The sequence below is a fragment of the Trichomycterus rosablanca genome, chromosome 23, assembly GCF_030014385.1.
Source record: "Trichomycterus rosablanca isolate fTriRos1 chromosome 23, fTriRos1.hap1, whole genome shotgun sequence".
Taxonomy (NCBI): Eukaryota; Metazoa; Chordata; class Actinopteri; order Siluriformes; family Trichomycteridae; genus Trichomycterus; species Trichomycterus rosablanca.
Window position 1 is genome coordinate 8898826 of NC_086010.1, and position 13990 is coordinate 8912815.

At 39.1% G+C, this 13990-nt stretch overlaps 1 protein-coding gene across 1 annotated transcript in view; it reads right to left on the reverse strand.

The window, feature by feature from the left end:
- gli3 (GLI family zinc finger 3) overlaps nt 1–8660 on the reverse strand; it is a 159539-nt gene extending 150879 nt beyond the window's left edge. The window contains exon 1 of the mRNA XM_062985354.1: nt 8503–8660. The gene's annotated coding sequence lies outside the window, so the exon portion shown is untranslated. The remainder of the gene's footprint in view (nt 1–8502) is intronic.
- Nucleotides 8661–13990: the final 5330 nt, after the last annotated feature.

Consider the following 13990-nt stretch of genomic DNA (forward strand, 5'->3'; position numbering starts at 1 on the left):
CTCTTCTCTCCCCTCTCCCTGCTCCCTCTCCCCCCTCTATCCATGCTGGGGCTCTTAAAACACTTTGCATGAGAAAAAGTGATTACTCTGTAGACGCTCTGCTGACAATAAAGGGATCTTTGGGTTCATCCATAAATCTGCTGTTAGCCACTCCTTATCATTCCCTAATTTTGTTTTTGGTAAAAATGGGTAAAATGTGTCTTACAAAGGAGGTAAGTGAAGGTTCAGACCTATTTTTTGTATAAAAGGTTTTGGGGGCAAGGTTCAGTAGGCAACCACTTCGCACCCCGTGCATGAACAAGTGACCCCATGCATGAACAAGAGAAAGTAAAAGGAGAAAGGCTAAAAGGAGATGAAAGTTAACTACTCAGGTCCAAGACAAATGTTTTTGTGGCTAATTGACCCATTGATTTGCATTAGAAATACTCACAAATAGCCATTTAATGCTAATCAAGTTATATTGGAAATTGATACTTTAGAGTTTTATTCTGAATAACAACCTTGTAGTTGAGACATTTTTAGAGTAAGCACTGATCCAATACTTCTACTACAGATAGACCTCAAATAGCATGGTGTAAACTGACATAGCTTTACATTCACAGATGAATCCTACAGTATGTGCTATAGTGTTTAAGTCACTACACCATGTGACATCTGTTTTTTTAACTTGGCAGCAAAAGCTTAAACAGATCTGACAGTTTTAATTTAAGACAAAAACTACAGGATCAGTGAGATGTTTAGGTCATTTGATATCAGTATCATATTAATATGATTGAATAAAATAAAGTTAATAATAACAATAATATAATAATGATACAATTTATTTTATTTCATCCTGCATGTTTTACCACCAGGGTGGGACGGTGGCTCAGTGGGTAGCACTGTCACCTCACAGAAGGTCCTGGGTTCGATCCTCAGGCCGGGTGGTCTGGGTCCTTTCTGTGTGGAGTTTGCATGTTCTCCCCGTGTCTGTGTGAGTTTCCTCCGGGAGCTCCGGTTTCCTCCCATGGTGTTACTGTGTGCCTTGCGCCCATTGAAAAGCTGGGATAAGCTCCAGCAACCCCTCCCCTGCGCGACCCTAACTGGATAAGCGGTTAAGATAATGAGTGAGACTGAGTGAGTTTTACCACCACTTTATCCTGGTCAGGGTCGTGGTGGGTCTGGCTTTCCGGAATCAATGTGCACAAAGCAGTAACACACCCCAGTAAGAAAGCCAATATATCACAGGGCCTCGGCCACACCCCCACTCAGACACAGCCAATCTTGTCTGTATGTAGATGCCTAACTGGCTGATAGCACCGCTGTGAATTCTAACCCTGGATCCCAGCGATAGTGGGTGAGCATAATTTACCACCAAGCACCCTACGAGAATTAATACTTTCTTCAAAATAAGAAAAAAAACCTTTAACATAACTAACAACCCACCAACAGTTAACTGAACATACTTCTTCAGTACAAACGCATACAGAAATTAAGAATCTTTTCTCTTTTCTTAATTCAAACATTAAAATGTATTAAGAAAAACGTAATCCTTTCTGTGTGGAGTTTGCATGTTCTCCCCATGTCTGCGTGGGTCTCCTCCAGGAGCTCCGGTTTCCTCCCACAGTCCAAAGACATGCAAGTGAGGTGAATTGGAGATACAAAATTGTCCATGACTGTGTTCGATATAACCTTGTGAACTGATGAATCTTGTGTAATGAGTAACTACCGTTTCTGTCATGAGTGTAACCAAAGTGTAAAACATGACATTAAAATCCTAATAAATAAATAAACCAATTGTTCTGTAAAATGTGTAACAGCAGACATGCATTTGTACTAGTTTTTGAAATTCAGTTAACTCCAGGTTAAGAAAGGTTACCATAAATAAATGTGATTATTTTATTTATTTTATTTTCTCTTAATTCTTACCCATTAGCTAAAAGCCACCCAGTACACAATATCTACTTTTTATATAAACTTTTTATTCAACTGGGTTACAGTTGTTTAATTCAACATTTCTTTGCATAGTTGTGAGGAAATAAATATGAACTATGTATAACTGATACTAATCAAACAGTTGTGCAGGAGAAATGTCTGTTTGGGCTGAGCAATATTTAAGACTGGCTTAACACTTCAACATGAACACCCTTACTAAACAAACACTGCTCTCAGTTACACCAGCTGTACAACAGGGTAGTACTTATTGCCACACTTCATACTAGGACATTTTTACAGCCTGTGAAGTACATGTTAGTGCAGCGCAAAATTAGATCTCAACAACATGTCACAGTCGAGTTGGTGATCACCTACCTGAGAGAAACAGACATGAGAAATAGACGTGAACCCCTGCTCTCTGACATACACAGATTCCTTTGGAAGGTAGTTAGCACTTTAGGGTTCGATCACTGTTCTTCTTGGCTCGTTTGTACTCTGTCTTTTATTGACATGATTATGGTTGAAACGACAAGGTCAACTGAAGGTTTAATTTTAAGCTTTTAAAAGGTAGAACGTGCAAATAAATAGGTTGAACATTTAGAAAAAAAAACATTAACATTTGCCTGGAGAGTGTTGTGTATGGAACATCAGAGCACTGGAAGAAGGTTAAATGAATCCTGTTTTTCCAAGAAGAAAGCACTTTGACTCCCATCATGCACAAACAAAAAGAACAACAAATTAGTAATAATAAGTAGGGATGTAACGATGCACCACAAGACAGTTAAAAATCGGTGCACATGTGCCACGATTCGAATCGGTTATTCATTTAAGATGAATCGATATTTACTTTAAACAGCAGAGGGCACTGGCGCTATTCACCTCGCCTGGTTGATGTCACTACAGGATTGCCAGGTTCGGAATTTTCCAGCCAAACTTATTTATGTGAAGACACTTTCTTTATTTGTATTATTCATTTATTATTCATTTATTTATATAATGTTGGATTTGTTTTAAAATTTCATTTCAGGTTTTTTATACACAGTAAGCATTATTTGGCATAGTTTGTAGAAATTAAAAGGGCATTCACTATTTAGATAAATAAAAGATAAATACAGTATTTTATTTAATTTTTTTAATGAGAAATAATAAAAGAAAACTTTGTCATAAATTGTCTTCAATTTCATTTTATTAAAAAAAAAAAAAATCGGGGAAAAAATCATATTGTGAACCCAGTATCGTGAATCGTATCGCATCATGGGTAGAGTGTATCGTTACATAAGCACTTACATGTTACCTCATGTGCGTACATGTGTCTTACATACACACATGCACACCGATGAGACCAAAATATTTGCACCACCCTCTCAAAAAATGTGCACGGCAATGTCTATTTTGTAACAGCTGTGCATGTCACAGTCAGTGATTTATTAAGTGTTTGGCTGATGGTAGTTAGTCGTAGTACACGTGTTGAATGCGGCAGATCTGACACGACACACAGTGCACTGAACACTTCTGTGTATGGGGCTGCGCACATACAGTCACAGGCCAGTCTAGGTGCCTATGCCAACTCGTGTCCACAGTCAAATGCACTTACGATGGGCACAAACTGATGAAAGTTTATGATTTATTTTACATTACTATTTTTGTACAGAATTTTAGGGATAGGCCTTATGTAGTTGTTGGGGGTGTATGTTTATGTGCTTTGCTCCTGTGTCAATGCAGCTAAGCCAAGCTGCTGTTTAAACGGCACAATGGTATACACGGTTATTCTGGGAATCACAGGTAGCCAATTAAAAAAAAAAGCATAATCTGACTTAATGTTAGCTCTGTAACAAAACCTGTATTTAACTGTGAATTGCTGTTACACTTACACCAAACATTTTACCAACACTTTTTAATAATGCACTGGTAGTTCACTTACTCTTGCTTTTGCAATATTATCTCCCTATCTTCAGTATCTGTGGGAAATACATGAATTTGTATTCTTTTTTTTTTTTTTATTTGTGAGCTATATGAATAAAGACCAAGCTTCTCACATCACCCCAAGAAAAAGAGTCTGTCAAAAGTCCTCTTTTAACAGACTCCAACAGGTGAATAGTACAGTGAAAGGGATGAGACCGAGCATCATAGAGAGTGAGCACATGAATAAGAATAAATGGATAGAAGTAAAGAGAAATGGAAAGGAGGGAAGCTAGAGAAAAGAGAAAGGGAAATAGTACGAGAGGGAAAGAAAAGGGGGTTGTTCTGATGGAGAGGCAGATCAGAAGCATGCCCTGAAGGGCTGACTCGGCCAGGGGATTAGTCAGAGCGAGAGCAAGCGTGAAAGGGAGAGACCTCATGCACAGAGGCACACCCCTTTCTTACCTCCTCTGAGACACAAATACGGACAGACACTTCTGACGTGTCTCTACTTTTCCACAACAGGCCAACTTCACATCAACACAAAACGTCGTAGTGACGCTCGCCAACCCCAGTCCTGTTGTATTTATTTTTTCACACTTCTTTTTTACCTGATTTTTGCTGCTTTTTGTCATTATTCTTATTCATTGATCAAAGTTGAGTCTAAAATATTTTACAATTGTTTTAAAGTTGAGCTTCGACACATTTAACTAATTCATTGTCAGATGTGAATTTAACTATACACAAAAACTACATTTCCTTAAGTTCCTTCAAGATTAATAAAGTATCTATCTGTCTCTATCTATCGATCCATCTATCAATCTATCTAAAACATCCACAACTTAAAGGGGGGCAATTCTGTTTCTAATTTCTTTTTGTTGCTCATAGGATGGCTCGTCTTAATCTGTAAAACATGGCAAGAAAAGGAACTTTTAGTAAACTACCCTGCATATGAAGTGTATTCACCTCCAGCTCCTGCAACAGATCCATTAAAATAAATCACTCTCCATACGCCTTGCCACAAAGACTAATCATCAAACTGAAAACACATTTCACTACCACAAAACCACAAAATAAAATCCCCCAAACCGTCCCAGGAGCACAACTGTAATCTCTATCTAGCATCTATAGACACGGAGGGAAAACTTCCACCATGTTAGTCATCTTATTGGTTTGGACAGGCCAAGGGGGGTTTTTTAAACATGTATTAGCATGACAATGGCAGCTTTAGTCTGCCTCATCCCGATACATGCACACACACTCACACCTAATTACAGGTAGTGCTATGTCAGGCACCTTGATAACACCGGGAAAAAAAGGATGTAAGTTGGCGTGAGAAAGATATGACTGTGGTTTTGCGGTCAGCCACAGTGTCATGAAAAAAATAGGTAGACAACACTGGAGTTAATTATGTCAGCTTTGGCTGTTAATATTAGCTGGTGACTGATGACGGCTGAGACCGAGCGGCAAAGTCATTCATGTATTAAGACGGTAAAATAAAGAACGACAGTAAAAAAAAAACCATGAAAGATTAAAAAAGTAGTGACCACTACAGTGCTTTGCTTATTTGCTATTGCTTATTAGTTAGAGGAGAAATATTCTAATAAGAAAACCACTAACGATAGAATAACCAAAGGTGGAGCAAGGTTTGCCTTTTGCTCTGCTTCCAAGCATAACAGATATGAATAAAATGATTGAATACATTTATATTCTCATCTGACAAATATAATACTTTAGCAATATTCAAAGAATATAACAAGAAATGGCCTACACTAGTTAATGCCTTCAAAAATATGCCTCCTTGATTAAAGCCAACCTTTTCCACTCATCCTTAAGATGACACATTCTTATACAGAAATAATCAAACATAACAAAAAGATGGAACAAAGAATATACATTATATTATGGATTTTTAAAGCAATACTTGGCATCTACCGTGGCTCCAAAACTGATACAACCTTGTTTAGAAATTATCAGATGTTTCACAGTAAGAAATTCATTAATATGTGGGTTTTTAAGGGTGTATAATTAAGGCTTGTCTTTTCCCTTACTAAAAAAAAAACAGAAATAGATAACTAATAATTAGAAATTAATTTAAATGTGTGTGAATAAAATATAAAATATACAGTATTGCATTAATACAAACACTGCACATTTTTAAATGAAGAGATGATTTGCACATTAAGAAAAATTAACACCATTTAACTGAAAATTATTTATGATGCATTTAGAAAATTATTTCCTTTTAATAAAATAAAAACGGTATATAGATATAGCCTAAATTGTCCTAACTAAAATGTATATTTGTGTTTCTGGAGTTATTCCACTTAGATTTTACATTTTAGCACTCGTACATAAATCGACCAACTGACCATAATACAAACATATACCTAAAATAATGGTAGAATTTATTTTATTTATTTGCAACTAAATATATATTTTTAATAACATTTTAATTATGTTTTAAATTGAGTGCAGTAAAACTAAAAATACAATACTACAATGAATTTGCTTTTGTCTTTTATAATGTACAGAAAGTTGAAAGCTTGTCTTAAACAGTAATTAGGCAAAACGGCTGTAAAAATGAGCCACGTCTGAACAAAATAATTAGAAAAACGTTGAACTAAAACTAGATAATATAGGAAAATTACAGGCTTTTAGGGGAAAATGTATACAAAATGTAGCCTACTTACGGTTTAAGACAGCAAGAGCACATTCTAATTTGGGCTATATAATTGTTCCTTTTTAAAAAATTTCGCCACTTGGCACTTTTAAAGCATTTTATACATTTTTGGACACTTACAGATACAACAAACTGTCTCTGTGCTAAATGCTAAAAATGTGAACGACGCAAACGTCACAGAATAACGGATTTTTTCACACACCGGGTCCAAAATTCGACAAAGTTCTTCTGTAAATTGGTGAATAAATAAAGTTTACACACCTAGCAGCATTATTAGACGAAAATTGGCTTTTAAAAGTTATCGAAATTATTTTCTTTAACTTTTACTTTTCTCTCAGACGTTGTGTGAGTTTTCTTCTCGGTTGGTGCTTGAAACCTGAGCCACGAGCGTAGTGGCGCGCGCTCGCTCTAATATACTGCACAGCTGTGCGCGAGAGCAGCAATAATATTCCCAATCCCAAATCACTCTCGAGTACAAACTGAGTCCACTCCATATAGTGCACAGAGCATTGATTTATAGTCCATGTAGTGAACTTGTGTAGGAAGTTTGTAGCTAAATAACAACTATTTAAAATAATGTACAAAAGTTTAACAATACAGCGCATTACTGACAGGTAAATAGCCCACTGAAGCCTACTTTGGGCAAAAGAAATGATAAATATTTTATAATTTTGCCTAATTACAAGTAAAACGTTGAAACAACATTAAAAAAAAATAAAACGAAGTATAACTTAAGTAACACATGTGGAAGTTTTAACAGATAACCTAAGATAACCATCATACTGCAAATGCAGTGTAACATCATATAATCCAATGTAGTAGGCCTATGTATAGAGTATTCTATAGAGTCCTTCATCTGCATTTAACAGATGAAAAAAAAAAAAAAAGCCTTAATCATTAAACAAGTAACAGTTTTCAGTTTAAATATTGATTTTAATAATGCAAGTCAAGCTATTTCTATAGGCCTACTGCACTGAACACAACAAGCTGGAAACAGAAAGCACAAAAAGGTTGTTTAAAACCAGGCCAGGTTTGTAAATATTGTGCTGTTTTGTTCCAGTGCAAATGTAAATGTGCAAAAATGAAGACCTTTCTGAAACTTGACTCTTGGTCCCCTGAAGGTGGCTGGCTGGCAAAAAAGCAGCATCCCTACTGCAGGATTGTAGACTGTTTTCAGCCTCCTTTTGCATTTTAAAAAATGCAACTTGTGTGCAAATTTGCAATCAAATGCACTGATGTGTTTATTAATTACTACTGCTTGAAGTTGCAAAACGTCCTGCAGGCTGTATTCACTTGAGAAAGGATTGCATGACTGTTTTGAATTGATTGCATCTGTAGAAAGCTTTAAATAAACATTAAATAAACTAAATAAACATGCCTACATTAGGACCGACAATTATTTTGCTAAAATTGTCTCAGTAAAAGTAATTTTTTGTGTTGTAAAATTACTTTGAATTGGTGCTTGACTATGTGCTTAGTCCCTTGAAGCTGGCAGGCCGGCAAAAAAGCAGCATCCCTACTGAAGGATTGTAGACTGTTTTTAGCCTCCTTTTGCATTTTAAAAAATGCAACTTGTGTGCAAATTTGCAATCAAATTCACTGATGTGTTTATTAATTACTAGTGCTTGAAGGTGCAAAAAGTCCTGCAGGCTGTATTCACTTTGAGAAAGGATTGCATGACTGTTTTGAATTGACTGCATCTGTAGAAAACTTTAAATAAACATTAAATAAACTAAATAAACATGCCTACATTAGGACCGACAATTATTTTGCTAAAATTGTCTCAGTAAAAGTCATTTTTTGTGTGTTGTAAAATTACTTTGAATTGGTGTGCAGACTAGATACCCGCGCGTTCGGTTTGGCGCAGTGCAACTTGTAACGTGACACTTCGGCTTTCTTCGGCACCTCTCGTTTTTCAAAAACTTTTTCATCCCTCACACACACACACTCGCACAAACACACACTGCAACCGGCACACACATCAACATATTCTTCAACACACTTACGTTTCCGAATTGTGGGTTTTCCAAAAGGAGAAAAGTGAACTTTTCCGACTTCTTTGCACTTTTTGCTGGTTGCAGACGCGCCGCTCGAAGCTTTCCACCTAAACTCCCCAAGTTTTCCGAATTTTCTTTCTCCTCTTGGATCTAAGCTGGTTTTCTTCACCGGGACGATCCGAACGAAGCACTAACTAACGCACAACTTTGTCTTCATGTCTGTGCGAACATCACACCTTAAACTACACTGACACAAACAAACGCACTGATTTCTAAAGCTTTATGGTAACAAAGACTGCGGTTTGCGTCTTGTGGATAGTTTATGTGGAGCGTAACTCCAGCTGCCCTTTCCTGCGCTTGACTCCTCCCTCTGCTTCACACACACAAACACACACACACACACACACTGCCTCCCTATTCCTTTTCCACCTCTTCTCTTTCCCCTTTCCTTCTCACCCATAACGCAGTTCTTGCTCCTCAGTCTGGTGTTTATGGTTCATTCATTCATTCATTCAAACCCTTATACACGTACACACTTCCCCAAACCCAGGGACAGGTAATAGTAGCCAGTCCACCTTCTGCATGTTTGGAGAAAGTGGGAAATCCACACCCACTAGGGAAGAAGAATGAGAATATACACTGCCTGGCCAAAAAAAAGGTCACACACTCTAATATTTCGTTGGACCGCCTTTAGCTTTGATTACGGCACACATTCGCTGTGGCATCGTTTCCACAAGCTTCTGCAATGTCACAACATTTATTTCTGTCCAGAGCATTAATTTTTCCCCAAGATCTTGTATTGATGATGGGAGATTTGGACCACTGCGCTAAGTCTTCTCCAGCACATCCCAGAGATTCTCAATGGGGTTCAGGTCTGGACTCCATGGTGGTGGCCAATCCATGTGTGAAAATGATGTCTCATGCTCCCTGAACCACTCTTTCACAATTTGAGCCCGATGAATCCTGGCATTGTCATCTTGGAATATGCCCGTGCAATCAGGGGAAAAAAAATCCATTGATGGAATAACCTGGTCGTTCAGTATATTCATGTAGTCAGCTGACCTCATTCTTTGGGCATTCTTTGACCTGACCAACTGCAGCAACCACAGATCATAGCTCTGCCCCCACAGGCTTGTACAGTAGGCACTAGGCATGATGGGTGCATCACTTCAGCCGCCTCTCTTCTTACCCTGATGCGCCCATCACTCTGGAACAGGGTAAATCTGGACTCATCAGACCACATGACCTTCTTCCATTGCTCCAGAGTCCAATCTTTATGCTCCCTAGCAAATTGAAGCCGTTTTTGCCAGTTAGCCTCACTGACAAGTGGTTTTCTTAAGGCTACACAGCTGTTTAGTCCCAATCCCTTGAGTTCCCTTCGCATTGTGCATGTGAAAATGCTCTTACTTTCACTATTAAACATATCCCTGAGTTCTACTGTAGTTTTTCTACCATTTGATTTCACCAAACGTTTAAGTGATCGCCGATCACGATCATTCAAGATTTTTTTCCGACCACATTCCTTCCTCGGAGATCATGTTTCCCCACTGTCCTTCCACTTTTTAATAATGCGTTGGACAGTTCTTAACCCGATTTTAGTAGTTTCAGCTTCTCCTGAGATGTTTTCTCTGCTTGATGCGTGCCAATAATTTGACCCTTCTGAAACAGATTAACATCTTTTCCACGACCACAGGATGTGTCTTTCAACATGGTTGTTTAACAAATGAGAAGCTACTCACTGCATCAGTTAGGGTTAAATAACTTGTTGCCAGCTGAAACATAATCACCCATGCAGTAATTATCCGATGGGAGGCTCTTACCTATTTGCTTAGTAAAATCCAGGTGGTGACCTTTTTTTTTGGCCAGGCAGTGTAGAATGCCTTTATTTGTCATTTATACATAAACAGACATACAGTACAACACATTTCTTTCTTTGTGTATCCCAGCTTGTTTGGATGCCAGGGTCAGAGCGCAGGGTCAGCCATTGTACGGCGCCCCTGGAGCAGAGAGGGTTAAGGGCTTTGCTCAAGGGCCCAACAGTGGCTGCATGGCAGAGCTGGGATTCGAACTTCCCAACTTTTCAGTTGATAGCCCCAAAGCTTTACCCACTAGGCTACCACTGTCCCAGCATCCCAAACTTCTTTTAGACAGTGACCACCGATGAGGATCAAACCCAGTCCCCTAAGACGCATACTGCTGTGCTGCAGTGAGTCTACCAGACGTGGCACTGCGCCACACGATTTTCATTTTGTTCATGTATTTATTTATTTTTTACCAACCTCTTTATCCTAATCAGGGGGTTTTTGTATCTGTTGGTCCTGGATTTTGTAAAGTTGCTTTGAGACAATGTCTATTGTAAAAAGCGCTATATAAATAAAGTTGACTAGACTTGACTTGAATCACGGCCTTAATGGGTCCAGTGCCAACTAGACATACCTAGGTGACATAGAGGTAGATGTACACCCTTGACAGGGTGTTACTGTGATGCTTAGTACACACCCTTACACACTCACTTTTGTACCTGGGGGTAATTAGAAGTAGCCTGTTCACTTTCTGTATGTTTTGTAAAAGAGGACTTTGTTACCACACTGATTTGAGGAGAACATTCCAAACTCTTTAAAGACAGTGAGATCAGGTGAGATTTGAACCCAACAGGTGAGATTTGAACCTTTTTGTCTCCAACTTGCATGTTGCTAAGTGACAGGTGGATCCAGCACAACCCAGAGCCCTAAACAGGGCACCAGTCCGATCCAGGACAACACACCTTCACACTTACTTACACTCTTTTACACCTAGAGGCAGTTTGGTATAGCCAGTCCTTCCTCTTCATGATGAGAAAACCTGACTACCAAAAAGAAATCCACACTGACATGGGGAGAACATACCAAACTTTATTTACTCTACCAGATGTGTTTACAGATCTGTTTCACATTCCCAACCAATCAATAGCAGCACAACACACCCTCACAAACTCAAACACCTAGGGGTAAATTAGAGTAGCTAGTCCACCTTCTGCATGTGCCCTACTCAGAAAACAGGAATAAACAGATGGAATTAATTACTGTTGTACAAAGGCCACAGGTTTACAGACACTTGCCAAAAGTATGTGGAAACCTGTCCATAGTTGAGTTTGTAGGACAGCCCATTCCAAAAACATAGACATTTATATAAAGTTAGCTCCCCATCCCTCCACAGATATAAGTCTTCTTTCTTCCATGAAAGATTTAAACAAGATATTGGAATGTATCAGAGGGAGTTTGTTCACATTTAATAACGTGAGTATTTGGGAGGATGGAAGAAAAAGCCCGATAAAATAAATCGTCTTAATTTTTGTTTCTTACCTTCGGCAGTATTTTAGGATAGGACATTACAATGGTGTTTAGGGCCCTGTTAATTAAATAAATCGTAAGTCGTAATATTTTAATAATATAGTCAAAAAATTATGGCCAATGGGTTTGCAACAGGGACATTGTGTATATATACAGGGGTTGGACAAAATAACTGAAACACCTGGTTTTAGACCACAATAATTTATTAGTATGGTGTAGGGCCTCCTTTTGCGGCCAATACAGCGTCAATTCGTCTTGGAAATGACATATACAAGTCCTGCACAGTGGTCAGAGGGATTTTAAGCCATTCTTCTTGCAGGATAGTGGCCAGGTCACTACGTGATGCTGGTGGAGGAAAACGTTTCCTGACTCGCTTCTCCAAAACACACCAAAGTGGCTCAATAATATTTAGATCTGGTGACTGTGCAGGCCATGGGAGATGTTCAACTTCACTTTCATGTTCATCAAACCAATCTTTCACCAGTCTTGCTGTGTGTATTGGTGCATTGTCATCCTGATACACGGCACCGCCTTCAGGATACAATGTTTGAACCATTGGATGCACATGGTCCTCCAGAATGGTTCGGTAGTCCTTGGCAGTGACGCGCCCATCTAGCACAAGTATTGGGCCAAGGGAATGCCATGATATGGCAGCCCAAACCATCACTGATCCACCCCCATGCTTCACTCTGGGCATGCAACAGTCTGGGTGGTACGCTTCTTTGGGGCTTCTCCACACCGTAACTCTCCCGGATGTGGGGAAAACAGTAAAGGTGGACTCATCAGAGAACAATAAATGTTTCACATTGTCCACAGCCCAAGATTTGCGCTCCTTGCACCATTGAAACCGACGTTTGGCATTGGCACGAGTGGCCAAAGGTTTGGCTATAGCAGCCCAGCCGTGTATATTGACCCTGTGGAGCTCCCGACGGACAGTTCTGGTGGAAACAGGAGAGTCGAGGTGCACATTTAATTCTGCCGTGATTTGGGCAGCCGTGGTTTTATGTTTTTTGGATACAATCCGGGTTAGCACCCGAACATCCCTTTCAGACAGCTTCCTCTTGCGTCCACAGTTAATCCTGTTGGATGTGGTTTGTCCTTCTTGGTGGTATGCTGACATTACCCTGGATACCGTGGCTCTTGATACATCACAAAGACTTGCTGTCTTGGTCACAGATGCGCCAGCAAGACGTGCACCAACAATTTGTCCTCTTTTGAACTCTGGTATGTCACCCATAATGTTGTGTGCATTGCAATATTTTGAGCAAAACTGTGCTCTTACCCTGCTAATTGAACCTTCACACTCTGCTCTTACTGGTGCAATGTGCAATTAATGAAGATTGGCCACCAGACTGGTCCAATTTAGCCATGAAACCTCCCACACTAAAATGACAGGTGTTTCAGTTATTTTGTCCAACCCCTGTATATATTTGAATGACTGCTAACTGTCATGGACTATTGGCCATTTATGGACGCATGAAAACAGAAAAAGCCAGGCATTCGGTAACATCAGAAGATGCTCTTTAGAATATTGTGAAATCATGCTGAGATTTTATGGATGATCTGATTCATAGTAAACACATTTTCAAAAATCAAGATTTACACTGAAAAGCCAAAATCGATTTATGATGAGAACACAAATAATCAGATAACTTATACAATAACTGATAAAATCCAGTAATGTGCAGACTAGGGCACAGCATCCACTGTCCCAGCATCCCAAACTTCTCTTAGACAGTGACCACCGATGAGGATCAAACCCAGTCCCCTAAGACGCATACTGCTGTGCTGCAGTGAGTCTACCAGACGTGGCACTGCGCCACACGATTTTCATTTTGTTCATGTATTTATTTATTTTTTACCAACCTCTTTATCCTAATCAGGGCGTTTTTGTATCTGTGGGTCCTGGATTTTGTAAAGTTGCTTTGAGACAATGTCTATTGTAAAAAGCGCTATATAAATAAAGTTGACTAGACTTGACTTGAATCACGGCCTTAATGGGTCCAGTGCCAACTAGACATACCTACAGTAGGTGACATAGAGGTAGATGTACACCCTTGACAGGGTGTTACTGTGATGCTTAGTACACACCCTTACACACTCACTTTTGTACCTGGGGGTAATTAGAAGTAGCCTGTTCACTTTCTGTATGTTTTGTAAGAGATTTT